The following is a 19006-nucleotide window of genomic DNA, read 5'->3' on the forward strand; positions in this document are numbered from 1 at the left end:
TCCTTCTGTGACTGGCTTTTTTCACTTATCGTAATACCCTCCAGGTTTATTCATGTTGTTGCATGAGACAGGATTTCTTTCCTTTTTTATGGCTGAATAATAGTCCATTGTATGTATATACATTTTCTTTATTCATCTATTGTTGGACATTTATGTTTTTTCTACTTCTTGTGAATAATGCTGCAATGAACATGAAATATCTCTTCAGGATCCTGATTTCAATTCTTTGGGATAAATACCCATAAGTGAGATTCCTAGATCATATGGTACTTGCTAATTCTATTTTTAATTTTTTGAGGAACTGCCATACTGTTTTCCATAGTAGTTGCACCATTTCACACTCCCACCAATGGTGGATTCTAATTTCTCCATAACCTCACCAACTCTTGCTGTGTTTTGTTTCTTCTACAATAGCTATCCTAACAGGTATAGGTTACATCTCACGTTTTTTTAATTTGTGTTTTCCCTGATAATTAGTGATGTTGAGCATCTTTTCATATACTTGTTGGCCATCTGTTTGTCTTCTTTGGAAAAATATCTATTCAAGTCCTTAGCCTATTTTTAATGAGGTTATTGATTATTTTACAATTGAGTTGCTGCTGTTCCTTATATATTTTGGCTATTACCCCTTATCAGATACATGGTTTGCAAATATTTTCTTCCACTCCATAGGTGGCCTTTTCACTCTGCTGATTGTCTTTTTTTTCTGTGCAGGAGCTTTTGATTTTAGTGTAATCCTACTTGTCTATTTTTGCTTATGTTTCCTGTACTGTTGGTTTCATATCCATTAAATCATTGTCAAGACTGATGTCATGAAGCTTACCCTTTTTTCTTCTACAAGTTTTACAGTTTCAGGTATTATATTTAAATCTTTAATCCATTTTGTGTAAGATACGAGTCCAGTTTCATGCTTTTGCATGCAGATATCAGCACAATTTTTTGAAGAGACTATCCTTTATTCATTGTGTGTTCTTGGCACCCTTGTCAGAGATCAGTTGACCATATATGTGTAGATTTATTTCTGGGCTCTCTATCCTGTTTCATTGGTCTATATATCTGTCCTTATGCCAGTACTACACTATTTTAATTACTGTACCTTTGTAATATGCATTAAAATCAGGAAGTATCAAGCCTTCAGCATTGATCTATTTTTAGGATTGATTTCGCTATTCAAAGTTTTTTATGGTTCCATATGAATTTTGGAAAGGTTTTTTCTATTTCTGCAAAAAAAATGCCATTGGGATTTTGATAGGAATTGTATTGAATCTATAGGTTGCTTTGAGTAATATGGACATTTAAAAAACACTAAGTCTTCACATCCATGAACATTTAAAAAACACTAAGTCTTCACATCCATGTCTTTCCCTTTGTTTGTCATAATTCTTTTCGTCAATGTTTTGTAGTTTTTAATATACAAGTGCTTCATTTCTTTAGTTAAGTTTACTCCTGAGTATTTTATTTTTGATGCTGTTGTAAATAGGATTGTTCTACTAACTCCAGTCCTTTTAAGTTAGTTATTAGTCTGTAGAAATACAACTGATTTTTACATGTTGCTTTTGTATCCTGCAACTTTACTGAATTTGTTTGTTAGTTCTAACAGATTTCATTTGGTGGAGTCTTTAGGGTTTTCTAGATATGATCATGTCATCTGCAAACAGGGACAGTTTTACTTCTTTCATTCCAATTTTAATGCCTTTTAGTTCTTTTTCTTGCCTAATTGTTCTGGCTAAAACTTCCAATACTATGTTGAATAGAAGTGGTAAGAGTGAGCATCTTTGTCTTATTCCTGATCCTAATGGAAAAATTTTCAGTTTTTTACCATTGAATATAATGTTAGCTATGGGTTTTTCATAAATGGCCTTTATTACGTCGAGGTTATTTCTCTCTACTCCTAGTTTGTCAAGAGTTTTTATTATAAATGGTATTGAATGTTATCAAATGCTTTTTCTGCATCTATTGAGAAAATCACGCAATTTTTATCCTTCATTCTGCTAATGTGGTATATCATGTTAATTGACTTTTGCATGTTGAATCATCCTTGTATCCCAGGCATAAATCCCACTTAATCATGGTGTATGACCCTTGAATTTGGGTTGCTAGTATTTTGTTGAAGATTTTTGCATCTGTGTTTGAAAGGTGCCTTGGCAACAATTACAGTTTATGAAGCAAGGGTTTTCACACACAGCCAACAAGCAATTTTCTGATACTAGCTGGGTGTACTACAATCAACTCAATTCTGACACTATCTACCCAGAGGTAGTATCAGATCTCATAGGTTAAGGGTTCGGTCCTATAAGACTTCCCCCTTATCACTTCAGATGCCAGTCATAAGCCCTGGTTGTTACCTGTATTTTGATCAGCTGTCTGTAAATCTGAGGTTCTCACAACTCCCTCCTTTGATAAAATTAATTTGCTAGAGTGACTCATAGAACTCAGAGAAATATATTACTTACTAGATCAGCACTTTATTATAAAAGATATAACATAGGAACAGCCAGATGGAAGAGTTGCATGGAGACAGGATGTGGAGTTTTCATGACTTCTCTGAGCATGCCACCCTTCCTGAATCTCCATATGTTGTTCAACCTATAAGCTTTGGGGTTTTTATGGAGGTTTCATTACATAGGCATAATTGATTAAATCGTTGGCCATTGGCTAATATCACTTCAATCTCCAACCCCTCTCCCATCCCCAGAGATCAGGGGATAAGACTGAAAGTTCCAATACTTTAATTGCAAGGTTGATTCTTCTGGCAACCAGCTCCCATTTTTAGTGGGGCCCAAAAGTCACCCCATTAACATAACAAAATATACCTTTATAGCTCTTATTAGTTAGAAAATTCCAAGGATTTTAGGAGCTATGTGCCAGAAGTTAGGATGAAGACCAAAGATGTATTTCACAGTATCACAATGTTCATCAGGGATATTAGCCTGCAGTTTTCTTTTGGTATGTTTCTCAAGTTTTGCTATCAAATAATATTGACCACATACAATGAGCTTGGAAGTGTTCCCTCCTCTTCAATATTTTGGAAGAGTTTGAGAAGGATTGGTATTCAAAAGTTCCATTGTCTTCCCTCTTCCCAGCCACTACCTTAGTTCAAAACATCATCTCTCACCTAAAACTGTATTTTCCCCCTTAAATGTCTACCACTTCCACTCTTAAACTTCTACTATTCATTTCCCATAGAGCAGCCAGAGGAATCTTTTAAAACCCAAATTAGGTCATGTCACTCTATTTAAAATTCTTTAATGACTTCCCATTGCATTTGGAATACAATGCAGACATCTTTATCATGGTCCAAGAGGCCTTATATGGTCCAGTCCCAGCCTAGGCCCCAATCTTGTCTTGTGCCACTGTAGCACTCAACTACTATTCTTTAACTATCAAATTAGTCTATCTTAACAGACACATTTATTGATTTGAGCAAATTTATTTCAACTTTGTTGGAGTCATCAAAAGGAAGATGGCACACCATCTATATCATCAAACAAAATAAATTATCCTAATATTTTCATTTCTGTATTTTTTTAAAAATCTAACATTTGTATTGTCTTACTTGTACCTCTTAAATAAAATTTGAAATAGGTAGACAGATACCATTGATCTTCTTTGACAACTGGACAACTGAAACATACAGAGAAGTCAAAATGCATGAACTAGCCATATCAACCCCATTTACACTTAAATGTAAATTAAATGTTAATGGAACTTCAAACTATAATTCATCCTACAGAATAACATTAAGTCAGCATCAAATATAGGCCTTATATTTCAAAAAGTCTTAAGAACTATAATGTTGGATCTCTTACATTCATTTTTAAAAAATCATGTTTAAAACATCTGCATCATTGTCTGTCTCTGAAAATTGTGATATTATTCCAATTCAGATTACTCTATAAAGCAAAATTGCATTTGTATCATCATTATGGCAAAAGAAAGTCTTCAGATACTTAAACCGCCCATGTTAATAAGGGACTAACATTAATTTTGTAACATCAAAAATCTAGTTAGGAATTTTTGACATTTCAAAACAAGACTCAGGAAAAAACGGAATATTTTTATCAGTATGGGTCAAGATTTATTTTTATTTAAATGCTAAAAATATTTTTAAAAGAGAATTTGTATTGTATTTGCTTGTTAGTAATTTCAGATTTTCCTGAAAATATGGACTCAAGTACCCAGAAATACCGAAAATGCTGATTACTTATGCCTACTTGAGATCAACTAAAAGAGTACTAAACAATGTTTCCCTGTTGCTTTTGAGGATAAATTCTTTACCCAAATTAATTCATGCCCAAAATACTTTATAAAATGGAGGCCCTCTAATTTGAGCAGGGATCAAAACCCAGGGTCCTACCTGCAGAGCTACCCCTTCACCCCGGTTTTCCTAAGAACCTAGGGTTTACAAGATTCCTGCTGTATAATTGACAGAAATTGCTGAAATTTTACTTTTGATCCCATTGAAAATGATGGTTTTTATAACAAATTTAAGAAGAATCATAGCTTGATTTTGTTTTTGATTTAAAGTATTATTTCTAGCTCTATTTCTATTTCAAATTGCCTAATTCTCTCTCTCCTTATAGGATTCACTCTGTTTTTATTCTGTTTCCAGATACAACATTTGCAGTGACTATGAGTTTTGAATTTCTAAAACACAAAGGGGAAGGAAAATATATTTCAAAGAAGAGATTCAACATTTTCATGTATCAGTATTTTGTTTTAAGAGTTTTAGATCAAGTAAGCCATAAGACACTGGCCATTATAATATGTAATTGGGCATTGTGCTCAGTAATAATGATAAAAGTCAGTAGCTGGAAACCAAATGCTCCAATACTGAAATAAAAACAATAACAGAAAAAGGCATATGCACACAGATTTCTACATATTTTGGAATTTTGCTATTCATGTCAATAAATATGAAAGAGGGTATATCACAACAGAAAGAAAAATAATGCTCTTAGTTTTAAAGGAGACAGGAATAGATGAATCAAACTCAAGCACAAGAGAAACCTTTAACTGCATGTCTTGTGGACAAGGTCATTCAAGGCAGCTTCTCACTAACCAATGTTTCTTTTTTTTTTTTTTTTTCAGTAGATGCATAATAGTCTTCATCACTTTAAGCCACACCTGGATGTAGGCCTGCCTCAAGGACCAGCCCATGTCAACCTGGGTAAGCAGACATTTTGTGTAGCATGGGTCTAGAAGGGCATTGCTCAAATCAATCAGATCCAGTACTCCTTTTATGAACAAATATTTTGTTATGTCTTCTTTGCTATTCTGAAGTAAAATTATTAATGATTTTACTACTGATGCACATATCTCATAAAGCTCCAATAGTCATGTAAAGAAGAAATACAAATAAAGCAATTTGGAATATATACTTCAAAATCTAAATGCTCAGACATGAGTTCACTGAACACCTAATAAAGGAATTGGAAGCTTACAGCTATCAATAATGAATAAATTTGGTTTAAGAAAAATATGAAAATCCAAAGTCATTTCATATGAAAAACAAAGATTAATAAAAGAGGACATATAAATGGGAAGACATTAATTAAAAACTAGTATTAGGATAAGTAACAAGACATCAGAAATATAGCTGTATGCAATAAGACAAAAAGGAAAATAACCAATATCCCATGACAAGTTACAAACTGTCAAAGTGAAGAAAATGAGGAAATAGGATTTTTTTGGATTGATTAATTTCAGTACACCGCTGCCAGAATTGTAGAGTCTCCTTTCAAAATCTGTGGAGGTTGTATCACTTAAAAATACATTATGCTGCTAGTAAAACATCTGAAATAACCTTGACTTAAATATGATAAAGGCCTATTTCTCTCCCAGAAGAAAAAGAAATCCAGAGGTACACAATTAAGGGCTGGAATGATGGCTCCATGATCATCAGGAATCAGGCTCCTTCTATCTTTGTGTTGCTCCATCTTTAAATGATAGCTTTTATCCTCAAAATTGCCTCATAGCTGCAAGGTGATAACTGCAGTTCCAACCATCAAGTCCATGATCCAGATATCAGGTAAAATAAAAGGTCAAAGACCGGAGGTTACATATCCCAGCTGATTCAGCCCCTTTAAAGTACTTTTCTGGAAGTCTTGCCACAGACACCTGCTTACCTCTCTTGAACCACTGCCCTTTTCCACAAGAGATATTGGGAGATATAGTTGCATATCTGGACATATTGCTACACAAACAATATAGGAATTTCATTGCTAGGGAAGGAGAGAAACTTTGAGAGATGAATAAAGAGATGTCTAAAAGCGAACTTTAGGAAATTTAATATGTGGCTTACTGTATAAGAAAGTGCAGATTTTAATTAAAAACCACAATGAGATATCACCTCACACCTGTCACAATTGCTTCATCAATAAATCAAAAAACAGTAACTGTTGGCGAGGATGCAGAGAAAAGGGAACCCTCATATATTATTGGTGGGATTGCAAATTGGTACAGCCTCTATGGAAAACAGTATGGAGATTCCTCAAAAAATTAAAAATGGATATACCTTTTGACCCAGCAACTGCACTTCTGGGTATTTATCCAAAGAAAACCAGTACAATAATTCGTAAAGATCTATGCACTCCAATATTCATGGCAGTACAATTTACAATAGCCAAGATATGGAAGCAACCTAAATGTCCATCTACAGACCATTGGATAAAGAAGTTATGATTCATATATACAATGGAATATTACTTGGCCATTAAAAAAATGAAATCTTACCATTTGCAACGACATGGATGGACCTAGAGGTTACTATGCTGAGTGAAATAAGTCAGACAGAGAAAGATAGATAACATATGATTTCACTTATATGCGGAATCTAAGGAACAAAAAGAACAAACTAATCAAAAACAGACTCACAAATATAGTGGACAATTTGGTGACGGACAGAGGGGAGGAGGGTTGGGGGGCTGGGAGAATGGGGTGAAGGGTTAAAGAAGTACAAATTAGTAATTGATAGTTGGGCACAGGAAACATGGCAGAGAGCAATTGGGGAGATCATTTTATGAACATTATAAATGTCTAATCAATGTACTGTATACTTGAAACTAATTTAAATAAATAAATTTATTAAATAAATAAATAAATAAATTTTTTTAAGAAGTGCAGATTTTAAGACAATTTTAAGAAGACAGAGTGAAGATCCACTTCATTCTTCAAGACTTTTTGAATTGCTTTGTGTTTCATTTGAATATGATCAACTCACACTGCCACTGAAGACAAGCTCCCAGTCCAGGGACAATAGCTGTCTACCTAATTTCAACAAAGAACAATAAGATTCAAAGGCAAAGCTATAGGATACTTACTGTAATAAAAAGGAATATTAACCAAAAGTAATTGTGAACAGAAAAAATTCACACTTATTCTCCTCAGATAAATTTAATACTATGATTTCTCTATGATTAAACAAAAAAAATGGAGATTTGGAAAACCAGTTAATGAATTTGAGGCTTTATGTACACAAATAGCATAGATACCCGTTTTGTTTTCGTTGGCTGTTTTTCACCTTTTTTTACTGGCCTTCCTGCCCTCAATCTCTTCATTCTGCTACCAGTTATTTTCCTAAGCAATAAACTTGATCATTTCACTTGCCTGCTTAAAAATTTCTGTTGGTTCGCTGTTGAGTAAATGATAAAATCCAAAGCCAACTTGGCAACAATGCCCTCCACAGGCCCCAGCTGACTCTTTCTTGAGCCATACACCCTCATACCTGCCAAACTGTTATGCCTTTGCACATATTATTCATTTTCTTTGCCTCTATGTTCTTCCCCCATCCTCTTCTTCACCTGCCCAACTCCATCTCTCCTGAGTTTGAGAGTTCGCCTCCTTGGGTAAATCCTTCAATGACAAATTCCTGGCCCCAGGCAGCTACCCACTTTCTCTCTACTCTCACAGCTTTCTTCAGATCCCTGAAATAGCATCTGTCACTTCCCTCAGATTAGGAACAGGGACTGCTTTTAATTTCCTCTTAACCCCAGTGTCCAGTAGGTGCCTGGCACACAGTGGCTAGTGGCATGAAGTTTTCCATGCTGCAAATCACATTCCACCCTGTTTCTAAGAGCTTCAGAGGTAACTCCCCATAGCTTAACTCCAAGTGGCCCATTGTTTCTCACTCAAGAGGACCAAGAAAATGAGCATTTTCTAAGCGCACAGCAAGCATTCCCATTGAATGAATGGTATCCTCAGGAGGTAACATTCTGGCACACACCCCTAGGAGCCACTTATCAAAACATTCCCCATAGGTATCTCAAAACAAAATTTTGAGGGCTGTGGGTGCAAAAATGTTTCCCTTTCCATCTCATGGTCATCACAGAGTAAAGACAGAAAATAAGAAAAGAAGAGCAGAGCAAGGAAGAGAGAGTAAACTATCCCATACTCGACTCTACTATCTGTCCGCCTGTATCTCCTCCTGCTCCCTGCAGCTTGGGAAATCATCTCCTAGCCTATCCTCTGCCTCTTTCCCACTGATCTCTCTATCTGGACCTTTCCCCCACTAACCAAAAAGAAAAAGGCTAATTTGGTTTGCACCAAAAATCAAAAAGATGTGATTTTACTAGGACGTTTACTATATCTAGATTAAATATCTATCTTATAAATATTAAGGCCTATATTACTTTAAGTAGTATTTATTTTGTGCTTACAAATATAATAATAATAATAATTCAGGGTTTCTGTTATCTCTGTAACCAGCAACTCCAACAAGTCAATGCAGTTTTTCCTCAAATTCTTTGAAAATATTCTCAGAATAAGATAGATGGCTTATCTTTCTGACTTTTTAAATTTAAATTGTCTGAAGCTTCTTTTCCTTTCTTCAGCTGTTTATTCTAGTCTCAGAGTTAGATCAGCCTGGAGAGTTTCTGATTTCTTGAACTCTTAGTTCTGGCCTGATTCCTGCCCCCTGGGAAATATAATGCTGTTTCTGGACTCTTTCTAAACCACACAAGGACTGTTGTAAGGACATTTCAGTGATCAGAGTTTATGACTCAGAGCTTTTGAAAGTCTAAATTCCAGTATCTGTTCTTACACTGCCTCTTGGTCAAGATTTAAGCCTCCCAGTTTCTCTCCACTTCATGTTATAGAAATTAGATCCAAGGATTGATGATACAAATAATATTTGCAAATATAATGTTAGATTATAACACGATATTTTAGAGAAGATAAGAATCGATATAAGGGGAGAGAAGGGTTAATAAATATTTGGCAGCCATTTTGGAATTAATCCAATATTAATTGAGTATATGCCAAGCAATTTCATATATATTCTTCCATTTAATCTCTAAAGTAACCCTGTGACATAGGCATAGGCATTAATTATTTCCACAGTTAAAAAAGAAAACTGAGGCTCAAAGGGGGTTAAATCCCTTCCCCAAGGGTCCCATTGCTAGTGAATACCACAGAATTTGAACTTAGGTCCTTTGACTCCTGGTTCAGAATTCTTTCCACTGTACCACTCTGTTGAAAAGAATAGTATATCACACAGTTGGAAATTTGTCACACATTCTCTATGAATCACTTTTTAATGTAAGCCTTACTAAAACAAAGCCTTACTAAAACATTTTATTCTAGCACAACCTCAAAAAGATTACCTTGTCTAGAAAAATGAAACTGAGAAGTTGCCCCTATTCTTAGGATAGCCTCACCTAAGCAAGAACTGGGAAAGGTAGAATTTGTAAATACTTCATGTTGTTCCCATGGTTCTTTTACAAACAAGAATAAACCCCTATCTAATACAGACTACTCAATGCCCCCCCTCCTTTTGCACTAAATGGGGCCCTTTTACCCAGGAAGCTGCTAATATGGCATCAAGCTATTAATGGGAAAAGCATTTACTTTAGATTAAGAATAGTGTAAAGTAGATAGGGGGCTGTCTATGACTGGCTATTAGGGATGTTAATTAAATATTTATAATGTCTAAATTAGCATAGTGAAAGCTCAATTCATCAATTTGTTCTGGTCTGCTTGTAAGGGGGGGAGGACTTCAAATGCCCCTGAAGAAGCATACTACGTGAGTCAATAGGAAGATGACTGAACAATTTATTATGATTGTGGTAAACTTTTTATTTTGATTTTATTTAAAGGTACTTGTTGCAGCACCTTACTTTAAAGATCATTTACCACAGTCAATATACTGGAGGGCCATGCATTATTCATTGTTATCCAATGAAAAATTTGCTAAGGTGCTTCAATGCAGAATGTCTGATTGATTAATTGATTTCATAGTTACTTCCAAAAAGTAGGGACTAGGTTTAATGCTGAGAACTGGGACTGGAAGCCAGAAGGCTGGGTCCTTCCTGTATTACTAACTAGCCTGCTGAAGGACCTAGTTTTCCAAGCCTTAAAATGATATCTTGCTAATAGAGTTGTTTTCAGGCTTCATGGTTAATAATTGAGAGGAATAGTTGGATCTTCCACTGAAAACTGCTATGTGGCTGCTTCTCTCTGCCTAGTGTAGGAAAGCCAAGAATATTAACACCTAAATGCCCACAGCCTGCGGATATGAATGTATTTTATTAATTCTATTGACTGAAATTATTTATTTACCTCATTTTACTACGGAAAAATCCTAGAAGAGAAAGGCTAACTGTCCAACCTATTTTCAACCATAAATGGGGCTGGCTGCAATGGAGACTCTAAATGGAGCTGTCCTTAGCTGGATGAAGCTTGTCACCACTCGCATGCTTTTGGGTAAACAAACTTAATTATGGGGGGTAATCTGGAAGTTTTTACAAATCTACTCTCCTCACACTGGCCCAGTCGTTCCATGATCATAGTTAATAAATGTACTTCTTCCCGAAAACAAAATTAAAAAATAAAACTTTTAGAAAGACCTTATAGTTTGTTTGGGCTATAATGGACTGTTTTTCTTCGGTCTTGTAAGTTTTCTTCCCCTATGGAAAAGTGACCAGAAATACAGTTTGACCCCTCTTTCTATGGGTACATCTGATCTCCTTATCTTTCCTCCTTTCCATAGGAGGGCTGGCGTGAAAGGGTTAAAGGTTCTCTGGTCAAAATGACCCAACAGAAGGAGCCCGGCCCAGAGCTGAAATCTAAGTGCTAATGACCGCTGCCCTTCACCCCGCTGCTGTCCACTGCGCAGACCTGCGTCCGGGTGGGGGCCGGGGCTGGGAGAGGGCACAATGTTCTGCATTTAACATTTGAACTTCTCCTATCCGAGGCAGCAGGCCGTTTTGTCCTGGGGTCGCTGACCCTGGCTCCCCCATCAGCTGCCCTGAAACCTTAATTGAATGACAGATGGTCATCTTCGGGGCTGCCAGAAGCTGCGGGCTGCCAGCCGCGCGGGGGCTGCGGCCCCAGGCCCCAGCGGTCCTGCCCCGGCTCTGCCAGCAAGGGGCAGGCGGCAGAGCCGGCAGGCGGCCTTCGGGACGTGCCCGGCCCGGGGGCGCGGCGGGGCGGTGGGCCTCGGCCAAACGCATGGCCCCGCACTCCCAGAGGAAACCAGAGCCTAAGTGGCCGCGCCCGCGAAAAGTCGCGGATCCTGGCGCCCCCGCCAGCATCCCAGGTCGACTGGCCAACGCAGACAGGCCCAGGCTAGGCCTGTGGCACGGCATCCGCCCAGGCAGCCCGGCCTCGGGGCCCGGAAGGTGGCCGAAGGAGGGCAAAACGTCTTGCCTCCTATATCGGAAGGCCCAAGTTCAAGCATCCCCGGGCCCAAGCGTCGAGATCTGAAGCCTCTGGGCCTCGGGCCCGCAGGCTGGCGTCCAAGCCCAGTTTGCTCGCTCGCCCGCCCGCCGCACGCAGCCTGTCTTGAGCCACCGAGAGCCCCTTTGCCTGAGCTCCATTCTCGGCCGGAAGCCATGCGAACCTCAGCTTCCGGCGGGCCCCAGGGCCACACCCGCTAACGCACCCAGGCCGGGATCCCCAAACCACCCCCCTGCAGGGAGCTCCCAGGGCTCTAGGGTAAAAGATGGGCGCCCCAAAAGGCGCCTGCAGGCACCGCGGCCGGTTCGCACTACCTCAGCACTAGTGTCCTGTTTCTTTAAAATAAAAGCTGCGAGCGCTACAATTACTGGGATTACAGTGAGCGGGTATTGATCTGCAGCCGACATTGTAGGATCAAGCAGGCGGGCGGAGGCAGACATCGCTGCCCCCACCCTTTGTCGCCGCCTAGTCCTGCAAAGTGATAAAAAAAAAAAAAAAACCACACACACACGTTTCTAAATGTTTGATTTCAGACGCACCATCAACACCTGCTGCAAAGAATGATACCCCCACCTCCCCGCCCGAGCGGTCGCACCTCCTCCCTTCCGCCCATGGGCCTCCCAGGCCCGAGCCAGCTACACCGCCACCTTCAGTTGTGGGGTGTTTTTTGGGTGGTTTTGTTTTTTGTTTTTGGCCTATTTTTAATTACCGAAGAGAATATATACATTAGTAAAAAATAATAATAATAATGAAAGAAAAGCCTCCCCGGCAGGAGCGAGCGGGGGGTGGTGAGGAGGCCAGCGAAGGCGGTAATGCAACCCTAATGCACAGATAGCTGACATCAACTTCCGTCAGGCAGCTCCTGGAGATCGAACCTTTCGATTGTAACTGGGACAATTTGCATAGTGATTCCCTTTCAGAGCTTTCCCGGGTTCATAACAAGCCCAGGCAGCTATTCAAATGCAAGTTGCAACCCCAAATGCGAGGCTGGCCTGACTAAAAAGAGCCTTCCAGCGCCCGGGAGAAATGAGACCCCTGCTCCTGTTCTTGTCCTTCTCTTTTCTCCTTTCTTCTTTCTTTCTCTTCTCTGGTTCCTGATTTGGCTGGGAGCTGTTTATTTATGGCTCCAAATGTGTGTGTGCAAGAGAGAGAGGGAGAATTGATCTTTGCTTGGACTTAAAGATGGAGCCGAAGGCGCTGGAGGGAATTTGGGCTTGTGCAAGTAGCTCAGACCCTGGGCGCGGAAGGGGGTCGATGGCAAAGAGCTCAAGGTCTTTTTTCCCCCGCACCTCGCACGTCGCGACCTTGCAGGAATCCGCGAGGCCAGGAGCGGCCTGGCTGACCCACTTGACCCGGGCCGGGCTACGGAGAAAGGCTTCATGAAGGGGTCCATCTTGTCCCTGTCTTTAAAATGAACGCAATAAAAGGTATCACCTGCGACTTGTGCAGATTACTTTTCCTTACCGTGCCTTGTGCGGGGTGGGGGGAGGATGTTTACAGGTTCTGGGTAAGGTAGAGAATCGGGGAGCTTCAAATTAGGCTCCTGGTTTACTGATTTCTTTCTCATTTGAAATTATGCAGATTGACTCTCGTTTCCATCCTTCCTAGGAGACAAATCCTCAAACGCGAACCTGACTGCTTGTCACAGGAGCATCTTGCCGTGAAATCCGCTAATGCGCCGCGACTCGCCCACTGGGGTAAGCCAGTCTCATAGGCGCATGCGGGGGGGCGAGGGGGGAGTGGAGATGGTTGGCCCAGGTAGGGGCTCCAGGCGCCCGGCCACGCTGGTCCTCTGCTGAGCTTGTGGCCACGCAAACCCGGTGGGAGCCGAGGGCGGAGGGCAGCATTCGCGTCATTGCTAGGGGACCAAGCGGGGGCGCACCCATCCCAGCCTGTCCTCCCAGCTAAGGCCACTAACAGGTCCTCCTGGCGAGTTTAAAGCACCAAATGAGGGCGGGGAGGAGGCCTTCTGAACAGGGTGTACATATTCGGGTGTGCCCCAGCTCGGTGGCGGATAGCGGGAGTGCGCGTCCGCTGTTTGTGCACGGTTGCCCCACAAAGCAGCTTGCGGTGGCAGAACTGCACGTGCATTTGTGCGAGTTGTAGAAATGGAACTAGCCAGATTCACTCGCCCTAGGAAATCCCCAAACTGGAACTTGTCTACACTTCCCTGGGCTGGTTCCTGCTTTCTAAATCTCCCGGGGAGCTCGGTTGTCTCTCCAAATCCAGCCGAAACATGCTAAAGGTGATCACAGTCTGCCGTCCTTGCAGCACTGACCGTTATCTTGGTGGCAGAACCAGCTCCTCTGGTCAGAAAGCACATAACGGCAGCTAAATTCGTGTCTTTTTTTTTAAGCGATGAGAAATGTAGGCTTCTTAAACCTACAGAAGCAGCCAAATACAAATTTCCCAATGTTCTTTGCTTATTTGGTTCGGGTGCTGGAAACTGTCTGGGCATGAGCTATTTCGTTTTATGCAGAGTACTCGGGACATTTTCAGTTTTTAAGTCTTGGTACTTTAATATATACATAATATGTATATATACATATTGTGTATGTTTATATGCATATATGGAAAGACAGAGAGAGGGAGGAGAGAGAAAGAGAGAGAGAGAGAGAAAGAGAGAGAATGAGAATGCTTTCCCGATCTTTCTTAGGGACCAGATCTATGGAAAAGTATTTGGGATTGAATGATGAGAAAAGCAGGTTGGAAGGTACAAATAAAGCCGGTGCAAATTGAAAACAAATTGAACAGATGAAATGATTATGAAAGAAGATGAGGGAATTAACTAATATGGAAAGAACGAGTTTTAGGTCTGAATCTTCCAGATTTAATGGCTCCACATAACAAATCAAAAGGAATTAAATCTATTCCATTGCCTGTGTATGCACAAGCAAAGAAAAGAGGCCCTCCTGGGTCTCTCGATCAAGTGTACATTTTAAGGAATTTCAAAGGACACTTCAGCTTTAGGATGTTTTCCTACTTTTTTCTGTAAGCTATAACCAGTTAAGTGACCTTTAGTTCTGAAGGAAAACAATCTAAAATTTATTTCTGGCTGTAGAAAAAAAGAAAAATTTAAAAACCCTGATAGTTAATTTATTACTGGCTTCTAAGGGGTTAATTTGATGTAAATAACCCTACTTGTCTGTGAGCACAGAAGGAAGGTAGAGGCCCTGGCAGCAAGAAGCCTCTGTCTGTTGGTGACAGAGCTTTGTGGGTCTGAGGGAACATGCGGAGGCTCTAAACCTAGCTTTGGGTTTTTTGCATCCCTCTCCCTCTCTTAAAACAGTAACTCAAGATGTAAGTAAAAGTGTTTTCATTTTTTATTGATCCAACTAACATCTTTCATTATCCAGCATGTAGCCACAGCAAATTATTGCTCATTTGATACCGAGAATTCTATTGACCATCACTTTTGTTAAAGAGAGAATTCTAACTACTCAGCTGCTCTATAGTCAGTCAGAGCTGAGGCTGAAGACATTCCTCCACTAAAATCAAAATAAATTGAGCCCTCTGCCTCCAAAAATTGATGGCAATGTGTTCATTACATTGGGCCACGTGAACATGCATAGAAATCTGCTTTTTATTTTGCTGGCCTTGCCCCACTCATTCGAAAGGTCGGTCCCTTTGGAACAGATCCGCCTTGCAGGGCTGGGTATTCGCTTGCCTCCCCTAGATGCCTTCTGGCAACTTCTTTCCAGCTCTGGCCAGGGTTTGGGCAACAGAAATAATACAATAGAACCCTGCTCCTGTGGTCAATCCTGTGCGCAAAACCCCAGCAATTTGGATACTTACAGAAATCATTAAACGTCACCAGAAAAAAAAAAAAAGAAAGAAAAGAAAACTCAAATAACCAGATGAGTGTTATGGTCTCGGTATAATTTTCTAAATTAACTTGCCTCCTATCCCACTTCAAGACCCTACCTCTTTATAAAAGGCTAAGTAGGGGAGGAGGGAGCTCTGAGATCAGCATCTATTCTTTCTTTGGTTGGCAATGGGTGTCCAGCCCGAAATGACAGGCTGGGCGACTCCCGCACTCATGCCAGCAGCTGTGTGGGGGAGGAGGCCTGGGCCTAGTGAAGGCCTAACCTTTGACCCTCGGGCAGGCAGCTCCCGGGCGCTCACGCCTGGAGAGGGAGGCTGGTCGGGAAAAGGGGCTTGAGAGAGGGACGGGAAAGGGAAGGAGAGGCCAGGTTTCTTCCCGTGTAAGCTGGTGGCTGAATCTGCCTTCAAGCGGAAAGGAGCCAGAGCTGCCCCCATCTCCGACCCTAACCCCGGCAGGGTCTAACAGAGACTCCAACCCACAGGCTACCTTCCTTCTCCCCAGGGAGGCCTCCTCAGGCCTGCCTGTCAAGAACAACGGGCCCTCGCTGCCTTCCTTCAAGAGTCTCCAGGAACGGTGCACCAACTCTAGGGTGCGCTGGTCCGGCACAAGGAGAAAGAGAGAGACATCCAGCCCGACAGCCGGTGGTGGCTGAGCTGCTCGGGCTGGACGGGGACGCGGCCTGTGAGATTTTCGAGTAATAAGGAACCCATGTCCGCTTCTCCTTAAATCCTGGGCCCCAAGAGGAGGCCAGGAAGACCTTGGAGGAGCCGTGTCCCAGGGACTCCGTGGAGAGGATGGTTTAGATGGGTTTCATTTCCGTAACTACAAGGAGATTAGCCCCCTCGGTTCCAGAATAAAAGTAAGACCAATTAACGACTTTAACAAATGAGTCAGCTGGGTATGCACCCGACGAAACAGCGCCAGCTCCATATCGGAGGGCGCATGTAGGGACTGTGAGGGACCGGTTTGATAGTTATTTTCCTAATGGTGCTGTTAAGTGTGCGTGAAGCTATTCGCACTCTCTCTCGCAGGGTGCGCTCTAGGAACGCTTGCGCGTTTCGGAGCCACTTTGTTCTAGAAGGCGGCAGTGAACGGATGGGAGCATGCTTTATGCACGCTGGGCTCTCACGGAAGAGCAGCAGAGAGATGAGGGGTAGGTTCTAACTCGGCTTTGGGGATGGTGAAAGGATAAGAGAAGACAGTTTAAGATGAATTTCACGCGGTGGATATTTTTTGGTTTTCTTTTTTGTTTTTAACGTAGATAAATAACCCCTGGCTTTGGTGTAACCAACGGGCACCCAATGCAGTCGTATTCCTCGAATGTGTTCACCACCCTCCACTATTGAAGAACCCAGCTCACAGAATTTTCAGACCCCCATTTTCCTGATTTCAGCCCAGACTCTGGAGCCCCGCGAGCTTTCCGGGGAAGGGAGCCTGATCTGGGCCAAGCAACACAACACATACGAGGCAATGCTTCGTAGGATCGAAGATCCAGCGGGGCTAAATGGGGGTCCAGGAGGCCGTGCCTGAGCAAGCCAGCGAGCAAGGAAGGCTACGGCGCTGACGCATTCGTGCGACCACTAAAGCACCGTTATCCTGAGAGTTGTTTTGGGGAAAGATACCTGAGACCTGGATTTGAGTTTTAAAAAAAAGAGTAAGGGATAAGTGCCCAATATTTCTTTGGAATGTGGCGGAGCTGATCAACACCCAGCTGGACCGGCATTGCTGCAGACTGTAGGTTAGGAAATGTATTCTCAAACACACTGCAGCATCCGGCTACAGTAGGGAGCTCACGCCTGCACAGGGACCCCTGGCTCAGCCACTACGGTTCCCAACCACCCTTTTGGCCTCCTCCAGGTTTTTCCAGGCGAATAAAACGAGCAGAACTCAATAGTAAATTATTTTGTTCAGCCTTCTGTCTTTTTATGAAAATAAAAGACAACAGTTTGTCATTTTTAATTAAATAAATGGACAATAAACCTAATTTCGATATTGATTTTTTTCCAGAATCAAGTGATTTTGTGCAGTGTCTGTTGTGTTTCCTTTCTGAGGAAGGAAGGGCCTTTGCTGGTATATCGTCTGGCTATAAGGCTGTGTCTACAGCTGTGCTTATGTGAAACATGTATTATAGTTGATTATAGACTTTGAAGCTGAATAGCTGAAAGGGGTCTCTTTCTGGGTGGCAGGAAGTTTGGGGTTTGTCTCATTATATAGATAATGGTTTCAACTGAGCTGCCTCTGGTGCCCTAGGATAGATTTAAGTCTCAGCTGGCACTTTTAGGAACTATGGCCTCGGAGATTCACTTTGTTTAATTTTTTTCAAATAAAATCAAATAAATAAAAATAAAACAAAACGGGAACTCAAAAAATCTCTCTGATGTCAGGGGCCCAGACCGCTCTGTGGGGAATGTTAGCAAGAGGAGCACACTCACCTGGGTTACCAGCCTCAAGCTAGAGAAAGGGGCAAGACCCTGAGCCAACCAGAGGACCGACACCCCTCTGCAAAGGCCCAACAGGGTAGTATCAGGGGAGGCCAGTTACAGCGAAAGGGCCCAGAGGCTCCTTGTGTGCCCTCCATATTCTGGTGCTCACTTGCTTCTTTTTCAAAAGCCAGATTATTTGATGTCAATTCCAAATGGAGTTGGCCCTTTCCGTGTGATAGTTTCGAGGTGCAGAGAGGTGGGCCAGGCCTCCACTAACCTATAGAAAGAAGAGAAAGGAGGGAAGGAATAAGGGAAGAAAGTCTCAGAGAAGAAACTAGGTGGAGGGAAAGATAGGGAGGGAGAGAGAGAAGAAGAGAAAATACAAAAGGAAGTGGAAAGCATAAATGGAAGGAAGGAAAGGGTAAAGAAAGAAAAGAAAGAGAAAAGGAGTGTGAGAAGGATGGTGAAGGAGAGGAAGGAAGGAAATGGGGAGGAAACTGATTTAAAAGACCTAATAAAGAAAAAATAAAAAATTACGCAACTGAGGAAAACTGTGATTGCCCTGGTAGACTACCTGGGCCTTTTCCTGCAGCTCCCGGTGGCTTCCCCTCCCTCCTCAAACATAGAACAAATGATAGACTCAAGCATAAATTAAAAGGTCCCCCACTTCCGTCCAAAAGACTAGACTCTGGGTGCCTGACCATTACGTCAGGCCGCGACCCACCCGATACCCTAGCATCCACCAACACCCCCCTCAATGGCTTGCAGGGGTCTCCCTCCCTCAATTTCTTGCCGCCTCCTGGGAGAACCCTGACTGGGGAAGACGACCTGGCTGCTCAGTGCCACGAAGAGGAGAATGGAACCTCGGGCCTGCGAGTGACCCTAGGGCTGTGACCTTTCTCACCGTCCTCCAGGGTCAGTATTTAACCTTTCACTTCCTCACCCAACACCCCACCCCCACTTCCCCACCCCACCACTCAGTGGCCCTCGGCTAGGGAGAAAGGGAGAGTGGGTCGATATTTGGAACTAGCAAGGATGGGGCGGCCCCCAGCTGGAATTATGCGGCCCAAACCAGTGCTCT

The sequence above is a fragment of the Pteropus medius genome, unplaced genomic scaffold (genome assembly GCF_902729225.1).
Source record: "Pteropus medius unplaced genomic scaffold, Ma_sr-lr_union100, whole genome shotgun sequence".
NCBI lineage: Eukaryota > Metazoa > Chordata > Mammalia > Chiroptera > Pteropodidae > Pteropus > Pteropus medius.